Source organism: Berghia stephanieae, chromosome 8 (assembly GCF_034508935.2).
Source record: "Berghia stephanieae isolate SIO BIC M18660-M18661 chromosome 8, UCSD_Bste_1.3, whole genome shotgun sequence".
Lineage (NCBI taxonomy): Eukaryota > Metazoa > Mollusca > Gastropoda > Nudibranchia > Aeolidiidae > Berghia > Berghia stephanieae.
The window spans coordinates 53,431,482-53,445,642 of NC_088367.1; positions in this window are offsets into that span (position 1 = coordinate 53,431,482).

A 14,161-nucleotide genomic window follows, 5' to 3' on the forward strand; every position below is an offset into this window, starting at 1 on the left:
TTAAGAACCAGTTACTATGCGTCATTACGAGGGAAGTGACGTCATCTGATTGAAACACCCCACCCAAACACTATCAGAATTATACAATTTTGAAATTGAAACTTAAAAGAAAATTACTAAAATTTCTAACACATTCCCGATTATAGGGAATGAGATTATCGGAAGAGTAGCGTCCCTTGATTGGACGTCTCCCATAGTCTGTGACGTCACCGGCGGAAAAGTTATTAGAGAGAGAAGGTCATGTTGGTTGTGCGCATGCGTCTCTCGTCCTCACGGAAGCGGCTAGGACGAGATATGCATGCGCACAGCCAACATGACGTTCTCTCTCTAATAACTTTTCCGCCGGTGACATCACAGACTATGGGTGACGTCCATGGCCGACTGGAGTATTATAGTAGGGCTATGGTGACGTCCAATCAAGGGACGCTACTCTTCCGCTATTCTCATTCCCTCATAGATCAAACATAGACCGTTGCGCTTACGTCTTTTTATCATAAAACGGCAGCAGGGGCCCTGGAGAAGAGACGGAATAGAATAGTAGGTAAGATCTGGGATGATCGAAGGAAAGAGAGCTAGAGGAAGACAAAGAACGACTTATTTAAATAAATAACCTAAGAATGGCCAAATGTGATTTTAAAAGCAACACAGATTTCATGCGCACCGCAGAGGATCGTGATTCGTGGAGACGAACTTCTGACCGGAAACGTGCTCAAGAGTACAAGCCATGATGGATGATGCAAGGTTCTGACGGTGACAAAACTAACATCTGACATTTCTGGTCTTGCTGATTTTAAATCTTTTTTAGAATATTTAATACCTTGGTCATCCCGTCATAATACCGTTTTGTAGCCGTTGGTCACAAATAATTTTTATCAATATTACATAGAATAACTCCCAGAGGTTTAAGTGATAAGAAAAGCATCAGAGAGTTATAAATAGCATCAATGCCATCGTAAACTTATAGCCTGACACAAACCAACAAATGACGTCGAAATGACAAGTCTCGGGCCACGAAAGAAAACCAATAGAATCACTTGTTTCCTTGACCACTACTAAATACAACTCACTAGGCAAACAACAAACTTAAAAAGACGTCAGAATATGGGTCTTAGTGGGTCCTTAGTCATCATTAACTTATAGCCTGACACTAGAACCGTTGTCATCGTTAACTTATAGCCTGACACTAGAACCCTCTGAGACTGATAGCTTGACGTCATTTTTATAGGTTAGTGTAGCTTCTGGTGAGTTGTCGTTAGTAGAGCTCAAGGAAACAAGTGATTCCGTTGGTTGAACTGTTGAATACAACTCACGATTTCTTTTCTTTTGTGGACAAATACTTTTCTTTTGACGTCATTTGTGTCAGCGTAGCCATCGTTATGTTATAGCCTGACACTGAAATCCCAAAGGACTGGCAGTTTGACGTCATTATTTGGTTTTTGCACCGCCTGGTGAGTTGTCGTTAGTAGTGCTCATGGAAACAAGTTATTTCATTGGTTGAACTATTGAATACAACTCACGATTTGTTTTCTTTTGTGGCAAAAGATTGGCATTTTGACGTAATTTTTTGGTCAGTATCAGGTTATAACTTTACGTAGGCCACGATCAAAGCCAAATGTTTGGGAGTTCAGATAGGAAAAGGGTATGGGGATAAAATATGAGGGTGGGGGGGGGATGGAGGGTTGAGATGGAAATGAGGTTCAAGGGAAGAGTGGGAAGAACAACAGAAGGAGAAGGAGAGGGAAGGAAAAAAAAGAAGGAAAAGAAGATGAAGTAGGAGGAAGAAGGGAATGGGGGGTGGGGGGGAGGGAGGGGGTGAAAAATTTAGAAGTTGTGGCGGTAAAAGAATGCCAAGGAGTGAGAATGATGATGATGATGATGATGATGATGACGACGACGATGGTGATGATGGTGATGATGATGATGATGATGATGATGATGATGGTGATGATGTTGATGATGATGACGATGATGATGACGATGACGACGACAACGACGACGACTAGATGTTTGATATTGATGCCTCAGTGATGAGTGGCTGATATGTGATGAATGATGAAAAATGCAGGGAGAGATGAGAGACGAGAGATGCTGATGTGTGTTGTCATGATAATGTGAGGAGGGTGATCACATTGATGTATCTGATGGATGGAATGATATACATATATGACATGACACTATACGACGACGACTATATGTTATGATATTGCTGCTAGTAGATTGATATTAGTAATGTAATAAAACAAAATTTAAAACAGAATCGCTCCATTGTACACATGTCAGCATATCGTAAATTAGGAGTGGAATATACAACACATTCAATGTACTCTATATATATATATATATATATATATATATATATATATATATATATATATATATATATAATTTAAATAATTACAAGATTAGATAATAATCGTAGATAACAGTGAGATATGTACATATTGATAGAACGATTAATAATAATAAAGAATTATATATATTCTTTTTATATTTTTTTTATATGTTTGTATAATTAGTAAGTATTAACAGATACAATAGTCAAGGTTTCACATAGATTTTGTAGTGTGTCGTAGATACTTGGATAGCCACTATATGACGTCAATGCTATGCGCCGTTATTTAACTATATCGAATTCATGTGGTTTTTGAAATTTAAATACTCACCAATTCTAACCAACACATCAATCATAGCAACACACAAAACTATGTGTAAACTTTAACGTTTATTGTCCGACTGAGAGACTCAGAGCTAATCACCCAGTAACGCTCTAAAAACAATAATAACTCACTTTTCACTTTCTTTTGGTAATCGTCAACTTTTATTTTGACGTCATTTTTTATTTTTACAAGAAAACTGTCGGGCTGCGAGGTGACTAAGGCTGTGATTGGTGGGGGAGGGGGAATTGCGGGGGGGGGGGGGGGGTGTCCTATCGCCACGACATCATAAGACATCGTCGCCCAGGGATTCCCATGAAGGAATATAGATAATCCATCTAACAGGATGTCTGATGTCAACAGGAATCACCCATGTTGTCACAGTGAGATACCGTCGCCTAGGCATTCCACGAAGGAATATAGATAATCCATCAAACAAGATGTGTGATGTCAACAGGTATCACCCATGTTGTCACAGTGAGCAAATTGGGTGTTAATAATCTTGCACAAGGAAAAAAACAACAAAAGTGCCTAAAGTGGGGCTCGAAACTGGAGGCATCCGGGTCACAGTGCAATGGCTTGACCACTCGGCCACTGGGAAACCCGTGACTATAATGATAACATCGAGACAAGAAAACTGGGGACTCTTCCCTGCGCAGGTTTCCAAGGTCAAATCGGTAAACACAGAATTCTGGACATTGACGAAATGCGTTTAAATAAAATAGACACCATTTCCGCCATATTGATCGCACAAATAAATAGAAATATGAGAGAGAATTTAGTGATATGTAACCACCCAACTGAAGACCGAAGGCTGTGAAAACCGGAACCAAATATAAATTATATTCCAAAAAAAAAAAAAACAACATTAAAAGCGAGAGGATATTGACCGCCTTGACACGGCCTGACATTGGCACGTTATCGTCTGCTACCAAAAACCCTCTTGCCACTCTAGAATGTTCATGTCTCTGAAGTTCAATCTCGGTTCCGTTTTACACCTGAGTAACTTGAGAGAAAATCATTCAAGAGCCCTTTCCAAGAGATCATCTTAAAGCCGGACTCGAACCCAGGACCCACAGTCCCGAAGGTGAATATCAGACGACATAACAGTGGCAAAAAAATTAGAGTTTTTATAGAGTGCATTATCCACTCGAAGTCTCAAAGCCCTTTACAAGGGGTCCCAAGCCAACAGCAACCCTTAACATGTAGGACGATACACGACGCCTTTTAGGCGTTATTACATTTTTATCGGAAGAACAACGCTGTTAACGGCCTGGTACTCATCTTACACATGAGTTCGGTGAAAGACTGTCAGTGAAGCGGGTGGTTGGATGGGAGCATCACCCTTGAATCATATACCTATGATGTTCGCATGGGTGTACGATCCGATAGTGATGTCGTTTCTTCTTCTCTTTACTAGCCTATCCTGCTTCTTTGGTTTGTGATTGTATTTTTGACAGGGGATATTTTTTTTTTCTGTAAATCTTCTGTCTGTTTGTTCTTGGTTATTTATAATTTAGCTTATGATATCTTTAGGTTATGATTTTGATTTACATTTGTACTATTTTTGTTAGATTGCTTGTTTTTTTTTTTTGTTTCGGCGGTCTCTCATATAACCTCAATTGTGTTGGAAGAGACCTAAAGCAACAAACAAACAAACAAAACTGTCAGTGAAGAGCCTTTTCCTAGGACCCAACGATGCGCCGAGCAAGGCTTGAACCCAGGACCTTCCGATCCGAAAGCGAGTGTCATACTACTAGACCACATACAAAAAAACCGCCCAAACCAAAACAATGATTGTTGTTGATTGACATGTCAATTGGCGTGGAATTGAAAGGACACAAAGATTGGAGACGACACATCCACCCACTTGCAACTTTACAATTTATAGAAATGATTAGAAAATAAATAATTCCAACGTATTCTAAATTTAAAAAAAAACAAACACTTATTTAACATTTTAGCCTGGAAACTCGACTCGCCCGTCAAATATCAATTAATCACAATGACCCTCATCTTGACAAAAACTCTCAAACCTGGGACTTCGCAGTGTTTCTTCAAGTCACTGGTTTGAGAGATTATTTTTGGGGGGTTTTATTTGTTGTATTTTTTGTGGCCAAATTAAGGGACATTTTAATAAATCGGTATATTTATAGAACATATTTTCCAGCCAAAATCTTAAATACGTGTCTTTTTATTGTTGTTGTTTTGAGGGTTTTTTTCTCCAAGAACTGTTGAATTTTTGATTCTGCTTGTGCTTCATTCTCGTCGTGCATGCGATTCAACAACAAAGCCCTTGAGATTCAACGCCAGCCATTGTCATCTACGATTTGGATTAGAATGGAATTATAACTTCTACGACTTCATTCAATTTCGGGTTTTTAAAATTCCTGGCTGAGCATTCACGTAGTTAGAGAAAGATAGATAGACGTGGGATGTTGCAATCCATGCTTTTGAGGTCAATGTATGTTTGTTTAGAGGTCTGATAACCTAAATTGATGTTGTTTTATTGTTGGAATGGAAATGATGATGATGATGATGATGATGATGATGATGATGATGAATGATGATGATGATGATGATGAATTATTATATTATCTCATTCGCCTGTAGTGTTTCATTCATCCTGTTTTGTTGATAAAGGTGAAACCCGAAACGTCCATTTTATCTGTTTTCGTATATCAAATTGAAGCTTACATTCAATTTCACATTGTTATTTTTTGTTCTGCTCTCAACCCAACGCCAAAATAATTTCCATTACAATAATGTTGAATCCATCGCGTTATGTTATCCGACTGGTAAATAGGAATAAATAAAATAAATTCCCTTTATTCACCCCCAAGGGGAAATTTGTCTTTTTGGTCTATTCCAAGGGAAACTGCAATAACCCAGGCGTCAGCCACGGTGCAGCGCCGCAAAGTGTAAAGTGAGCTAGGGCGAGGTGACTTGCTCAAGGCCACACAACGAGGCGGGTAGTCGAACTCGGTACCTTTTGGGTACGAAGCAAAGTCCGTACCACTGAGCCACGCTGTCCCTATATGAATACGTTTTTTAAAATGAAAATGCTATTTTTTTTGTTGTTGTTCTGAAATGTAAAAACACAATATAATTATAAATGTCCTTTTTCTCATTATTTTAACGTCCAACCCAACCCAACTCAATTCAATTTTTTTAGTGTTGATTTTAACAGAATATCAGATTGACAAAGCAGATAGGATTTAATGTTCTTGAGTTTAAAATGTTGATGAGAATTGATGTTTTAGAATTGAGTTGATTGTGTCAGTGATTGTATTGAGGTGACGAATGGAAGCCATAGAAAAAAACAACTCAATCTTACGGCTATTATGAGATTGCGTTTGTCACCAATTGGATTCAATAGTCTGATGTCGCGTCGTCCAGCAACGAACAGTGTGGTTCTAAACAAAGAAAATCGGTACTTTTTATTCTTCAAGCTGGCTAGATCTTTTTCACATGTCATGTGATCAGAATGTATAAAAGTCAAAACATGATCAGATTTATAATGCTTTTCTCTTATGGATACACTTTTATGCTCGTCGTAGGAGAAGTATTTCATCGGGGCGTCCGCCATTGTTCTGATGGTTTAGAATCAGTTGCTCAGTTACCGTGCGTCATTACGAGGGAAGTGACGTCACGACTGTTGAAGCCTATTGTCTGTTTCCTTTGGCCGTCTATCCTTTTTGACAAAAATAATGCTAGGGATGAACATTGTGTCATACAGAACATGTGAAACTTTTGCGAAAAACACATCTTTAAATGAAAATGAATAGAAATAAATAAATATGAAAGTAACAGGAGTACCTGGCCGTTAATAGCATTGTTACTGTCGAAAAAATAGAATGATAGTAATATGGCCTAACAGGCGTCATGTCTTGTTGAACATGTTAAGTATTTCTGTTGGCTAAAAAATAAATAAAAAATAAATAAAATTCCCTTTATTCATCCCAGAAGGGAGATTCGTCTCTAGGGTCTATTCTAGGGGAAGATTGGAATACTCAGCGTCAGCCGCAGTGCATTTTCGCAAATTGAGTTAGGGCGAGGTGACTTGTTCAAGGTCAACAGTGCAGCGGTGGATGATCAAACCGTGGCCTTCGTAAAGTTATGGCCTGATACTGACCAAAAAATGACGTCAAAATGCCAGTCTTTTGCCACAAAAGAAAACAATTCGTGAGTTGTATTCAATAGTTCAACCAATGAAATAACTTGTTTCCATGAGCTCTACTAACGACAAATCACTCGGCGGTGCAAAAACCAAATAATGACGTCAGACTGCGGAACTTTCGGCTACGAAGCAAAGACCGTACCGCTGAGTCACGCTACCCCCTAACTCGTCTACTGGCCATTCTAAAAAATGGGCGTGATCTATATCAACTTTCCACGTGCTCGAGGTCATTGATCACATTGCAAAATACGCTCAAAGTGACCTGTATAGTGAAAAGTGTTCACATATTTTGAACTTTCTAACATTACGATTGGTCGTTGTGTTCAGCTTGACACATGGGTATGTTTACAACTTTCATAAACAAAGCAGCGAGTTTGCATTTGTTCAGAAATGTCCAATCGTTGGACACTAACAAATCACGTGACTCGGTGGGTTGAAAACATGAATATAGATCGGTCCCATTATAAAACTGTTTTTACACATTGATATACAAGAAACTTGCCAACCTGCCGTCAGGATAGGGGCTTAACCATTGTAAAGTTTTGGCCTGACAATGACCAAAAAATGATGTCAAAAGGCCAGTCTTTTTGGTACAAAAGAAAACAAATCGTCAGTTGAATTCAATAATTCAACCAATAAAATAACTTGTTTCCTTGAGCTCTTCTATTATTATTATTATTATTATTATTATTATTATTATTATTATTATTATTGTTATTATTATTATAATATTGTTATCATTATTATTAGTATTATTATTATTATTATTATTATTATTATTATTATTATTATTATATTATTATTATTATTGTTATTATTATTATTATTATTATTATTATTATTATTATTATTATTATTATTTAGGGCAAAAGCTTTCAAAACATTTTTTTCCAGAATTTACCATCACGATAAGACCTTTGAAACCAAAAAAAGAAAAAAAGTACAAGGTCAATACCAATACTTTTCAACAGTCATGACGTCACTTCACTCCTAATGACGTATGGTAACTTAGTAACTGGCTCTAAACTATCGGAACAATGGTGGGCGCCGTTATGAAATATTTCTGAAATGAAGTTGACGTCACTTGGGTCTTTGTTATTGTTTTTTGACATCCGCCTTAATTAGTAAGTCTCACTAAACTGCATTAACCAGACTATAAACATTTAAGGTTACACAGAGTTTTTGTGTGTTGGTCCATTATACTTCCGGATGGCAATGTTGTGAGCTTCTTAGCCAAGCGCATACTATCAATAAAAGTAGTGGCCGCTATACAGCCGTACTCTGGGGAAAAAGCCATATTTTTTTTTAATTTGGCCAGTAAACTCGTCGTACAAATATCCCTCATTTTGGCAAATAAATAAATTAATGAATGAATAACCAATTAAATTGAATGTAAGCTTCAATTTAATATGCGAATACAGATCAAATGAACATTTCGGGTTTCCCCTTCATCAACAAAACAGGATGAATGAAACATTATAGACGATTGAGATAATGTGGTAGTTGCGCTGTTGGCAAAAACTCTCAAACCTGGGACTTCGCGACGGTACTTGAACTTCGGTCTTTAATTATTTTTTTTTTCAGTTTGAATCTAAATTCGATTACGACTGATCAATAATCAGTACAATGAATACTCGTACCCGGGTCCTTTATAGCATGGTCGTTTTACATAGAGATTAAACTCTAGAGCTGGGCAAATATTGCCAATTCGACCAAACAAGTATTGTAAGATTTACTTCACTATTTCTGTCACTAATGGATCACAGACCTACTTTTGCCCTACAATTCCCTTTCTTTTCAAAACTACTCGTGTTGTTTTATCAAGGTCGGTGATAACGATTATATAGAACGAAGATGACGTCACTCTGGTCTTCCTTATCATTTTTTTTTGCCACCCATGTTTATGAGAAATTCTCTAAGCTGTATTAACCAAACAATAAACGTTCAAGGTTACACATAGTTTTGTGTGGTGGTCCGGTATAGATAGTATGCGCTTGGATAAAAAGCTCATAACATTGCCATCCGGCAGTATAACGAACCAACACACAAAACTGCGTGTATCCATGAACGTTTATTGTCGGGTTGATACAGTTCAGTGAGCATTACTCATAAACGTGGATGGAAAAAAAAACAATAACAAAGACCTGAATGACGTCATCTTTGAACTATCTCTACTTCCCGATGGCAATGGTGTGAGCTTCTTCGCCGAGCCTATACTATCTATAGATAGTTCGAAGATGACGTCACTCATGTATTTGATATTGTTTTTTGCCGTCCGCGTTTATGAATATTGCTCACTGAACTGTATTAACCCGTCTATAAACGTTCATGGATACACACAGTTTTGTGTGTTGGTCCGTTATACTGCCGGATGGCAATGGTGTGAGCTTCTTAGCCGAGCGCATACTATCTATAGAGTTTCGTGAGATGATAATGATAAATATTTTTACCCCTAAATTGACAGAACGCTTCGAGCGCACAAAACATAAACTAGCTTTACATAGCGCAATATCAACTTAACATGCTCAAAGTGCTTTTCAAAGGGTCCCCAGCCAACAGTAATACGTAAGATGTAGTAGGAGACATGACGCCTGTTAGGCGATATTACGTACTCATTTTGAAGCCGAGTACGATGGGGGAATGTGAGTGAAGAGCCTTTTCCGAGGACTCAGCTATGCGTCGCTCAGAGATGGTCTCGAACCCTGGACCTTACTAGCAATACCACTCGACCACATAAATAAAATAAATAAATAATAAATAAATTCCCTTTATTCATCCCTAAGGGGAAATTTTTCTTTAGGGTCTATTCCAAGGGAAGACTGGAATAACCCAGGCGTCAGCCGCAGTGCAGCGCCGCAAAGTGAGCTAAAGCTAGGTGACTTGCTCAAGGCCACACAACGCGGCGGGTAGTCGAACTCGGTACCTTTCGGGTACGAAGCAAAGACCATACCGCTGAGCCACTACCCACACAGCCGCAGATGAATCCACAAAAACTATTTCACCAATCTCTACAACACACACACATACACACACACACATACACACACACATACATACACACACACACACGCCAAATGTATCTCAGCACTCCGTACAACACTTCACACAAAGAAACTCCGCAGTCTAGGCTGGGCAATGAAGCCAATCAGCCAATCACAAACTATCGATACTTTTCTCGAGTATTCGACCAACCCTGATTACGCTAATTTGGACAGCACTCCAATGTAGAGGAAAGCTGGGTGTATAATCGATTACAATAAAGCACAAAAGATAAAACTCTGCTCTTCTACGGTTTAAAAAAAATGTTGAGCTTTCATGTAGCGAAATATCTACTATACGTGCTCAAAGCGCTTTACAAGGGTTCCCTGACAAACAGCAACGTTTAGTATCTAGGACGAAACATGACGCCTTATAGGCGATACAACACCTTTTTTCGACAGAGACAACGCTGTTAACGCTGTCCTTACCACCTACAGCAAAATCGTCACATTTTTTTTACGAAACAATATACATTTTTGTTCTTATTCAGATTTATTTTGTACATCAAAAACTTTGATTAATGGTCTTTGTTTGATTAATAAGAATATAAAGTTGTTTTGTAGAGAGATTGTGTGAGTTTTAAAAAATCTTTTTTTTTCTCCTGGGTAAGCCTGCCATTTTGGGAAAATACTGAAAATGATCTGTAAGGACAGAGTTTACACCCCAGGTACTCATTTTCCACCTGAATACGGTGAAGAAATGAGTAAAGAGCTTTTTCCAGGGATTCAACTATGCGTCGAGCGAGACTCGAACCCAGAACCTTCCGACTTAAAAAGTTATGTTTATAACGCCTAACAGGCGTCATGTCTCGTCTTCAATGTTACGTATTGCTGTTGGCTTGGGCCTTGTAAGCTTGGACCCGTTTTGATAGCTATTGCGCTATATAAAAAGATCAATTTTTGTTTTGTTTTGTTTTGATATTCATTTTTGAGTATATTTTGTGTCGGGAACAACGTGTACATATAAGCAGTTCTGACATCCGAACCCACTAAAGGGCCTAGTATAACATTGTTGTATTGACATATTCTTGACCACTAAACAAGAAACATTGTTGGTTATCTGATTAAGTGAGTGTTCATTGCAGTAATTTTCATAACGAAATATAGGATTCGTTATACTCAATTAATCAGTGATTCAGATGAATAAGCTTAAATTGATAATTTGCAGTTAACGAAAATAAAATTCGATAATAAATAATAATAATAATAATAATAATAATAATAATAATAATAATAATAATAACAACAATATAATAATAATAAAATAATAATAATAATAATAATAATAATATAATAATAATAATAATAATAATAATAATAATAATAATAATATAATATAATAATAATAATAATAATAATAATAATAATAATAATAATAATAATAATAATAATAATAATAATAATAATAATAATAATAAAAAAATAACATAATAATAATAAATAATAATAATAATAATAATAATAATAATAAATAATTAATAATAATAATAATATCAATAACAACAACAACAATAATAATAATAATAATAATAATAATAATAATAATAATAATATAATAATAATAATAATAAAAACAAAATAATAATAATAATTGACAATAAAAAAAAATAATAATAATAATAATAATAAATAATAACAATAATAATAATAATAATAATATATAATAATAATATATATAATAATAATAATAATAATAATAATCATAACATATGGCATTCATATGTTGCATTTTCATCACTAGTGATGCTCAATGCACGTTACAAATAGATATATAAAATATATACGTATAAAACGTATACCACAATGATATCAATAGCTGCTACAGTATATATATACAGTATATATACAGTGTATGTAATATCGCAGCATCAATATCATGAAAACGTAAAGGTATAAAGGTATTGCTTTAACAATGACCATCAAACTATCAATAGATTTTGTGTCTCTCATCCTTCTGGGCAGATCATTCCACACAAGAGGCCCTGTGTGGGTAAAAGCACCCGAAAGGTACCGAGTTCGATCCCCCGCAGCTAAGCTGTGTGGCCGTAAGCAAGTCACCTCGTCCTAGCGCAAATTGCGGCGCTGCTCTGCGGCTGACCCCTGGGTTATTCCAGTCTCCCATTGGAATAAATCCTAGAGAAACATTTCCCCTATGGGATGAATAAAGGGAATTTTATTTATTTTTATTTATTTTATAGCCAACAGGAATACTTAAACATGATGAACAAGACATGACGCCTGTTAGGGAATATTGATATCATTTACTTTTTTCGACAGTAACAACGCGGTTAACGGCCAGGTACTCATGTTACTTTCATATTTATTTATTTCTATTTATTTTCATTTAAAGATGTGTTTTTCGCAAAAGTTTAACATGTTCTGTATGGCACAATGTTCATCCCTAGCATTATTTTTGTCAAAAAGGATAGACGGCCAAAGGAAGTAGACAATTGGCTTCAACAGCCGTGACGTCACTTCCCTCGTAATGACGAATAGTAACTTAGTAACTGGTTCTAAACTATCTGAACAATGGCGGACGCCCCGATAAAATACTTCTCCGACAACGTCTACTATCATTTCCTTTTTTTTTCGACCGTACCAACGCTGTTAACGGCCAGGTACTCATTTTACACCGGAGTACGGTTAAGTATGCAGACATTTTCAAGACTCAACTATGCGCATGCGCCGCTCAAACCTGGACTCAAACCCAGGACCTTCCGGTCCGAATACGACGCGTGTCAGACCTCGAGACCACATCGCCGCACAAATTAAATAACACCGTTTTCAAACGATGAGTCACAATCACCAATAAAGTTGATACATAAAAATAAATGAAAAATGTTCAAAAATAAGTCTTACTTCAACCCTCTCCTTACCAACTGTAGGAAAATCCTCACATTCGTTACGATACAGCCAATATTTTTCTTATTCAAATTTCTTTTGTACATCATAAAATTTAAAGAAGATTAAACAGTCTGTTGTAGAGCATGTTTTACTAAAGAAAATATGTATGGCAAGAATTTTACTGCTAGTGTGCCTGAGTGATAAAAAAGTCTATTTTGTGTTAGTTGGGTGTGAAGTTTTGGGGAAAATCTTGGAAATGGCTGGTAAGGAGAAGGTTAATAACAAAACAAAACAAAACAAAAAACACACCACGTGATGAGATAAGCGTCATTTATTGTTTTTCCTCGGGTAAGTCAAACGGTTTTTAAGGCTAATCAGCAATGCCGTACAGCTTGACCTCGTGACCTTAATCGTGACGTAACCAAGCAGCCCGATGGACCAGACCTCAAGGTAGTCTGTGTGTCTTTGTGGTCAGTCTGAGATTTCCTAAGGAGTTTTATGGGTTGATCGCCTGGAGGCCTTTCGACCAAGGAAAAATTAGTTCAGTCGAGCAGTAAAAATTATGTGACTTTTTTGTCTCAAAACGGTTGAACAAAATAGCTAGCCAAAATTAGATGAGTTTATAGTTTTATAGTAGTAGTAATAGCTTTGGAGTAGAGATGTTATGTTGTCTTGTGTTATGACGCTCGCCTTCGGATAGGAAAGTCCTGGGTTTGAGTCCTGAGTGGCGCATCGTTGAGTTCTTGGAAAAGGCTCTTTACTCACATTTTGTCACCGTACTCAGGTGTAAAATAAGTACTTGCCCGTTAACAGCGTTGTCTTTGCACGAAAAACAAAATGTGTAATATCGCCTAACAGGTGTCATGCCTCTATCTATATTTTAAGGATTGCTGTCGGCTATGGACCCATTTGTAAAGGGCTTTGAGCACGTTCAGTGGGTATTGCGCTATAAGAAGGCTGAAGCTCAAGTTCAATGGTGTTTATGTTTTGTGGTTATCAATTGTTTCTGTACGTGTAGCGTCTTAGAGCACAATGTAGATTCTGCGCGCTGAATAAGATGAATTCTTACATTTCATGTAGTATAATTGTGACCCTTCTCCTCAAAACGGTATTAAGTCGGGATGGCTAAGATATTGAAAATAGAATTTATAGCCAGAAATATCAGACTTGTGTTGAGTTTGTATGTTTTATTGAGGAGAATGGATACCATGTTTTAGGGTGCTAATGCCAACAATTTATATTTTTGACCAGTTTAACATTTAATTAAGCTTTTAAGCAACTGGTTCGTTCCGACATAATACCGTTTTGAGACGATGGGTCACAATTTTAGTAAGATTGAATAGTGTGGTGTGAACTGTACGTAACTTGCAGTAGCCATCGTTAACTTCTCGCCTGACACTAAAACTCACTAAGACCCATATTCTATAGTTTGTGGACAGCATAGT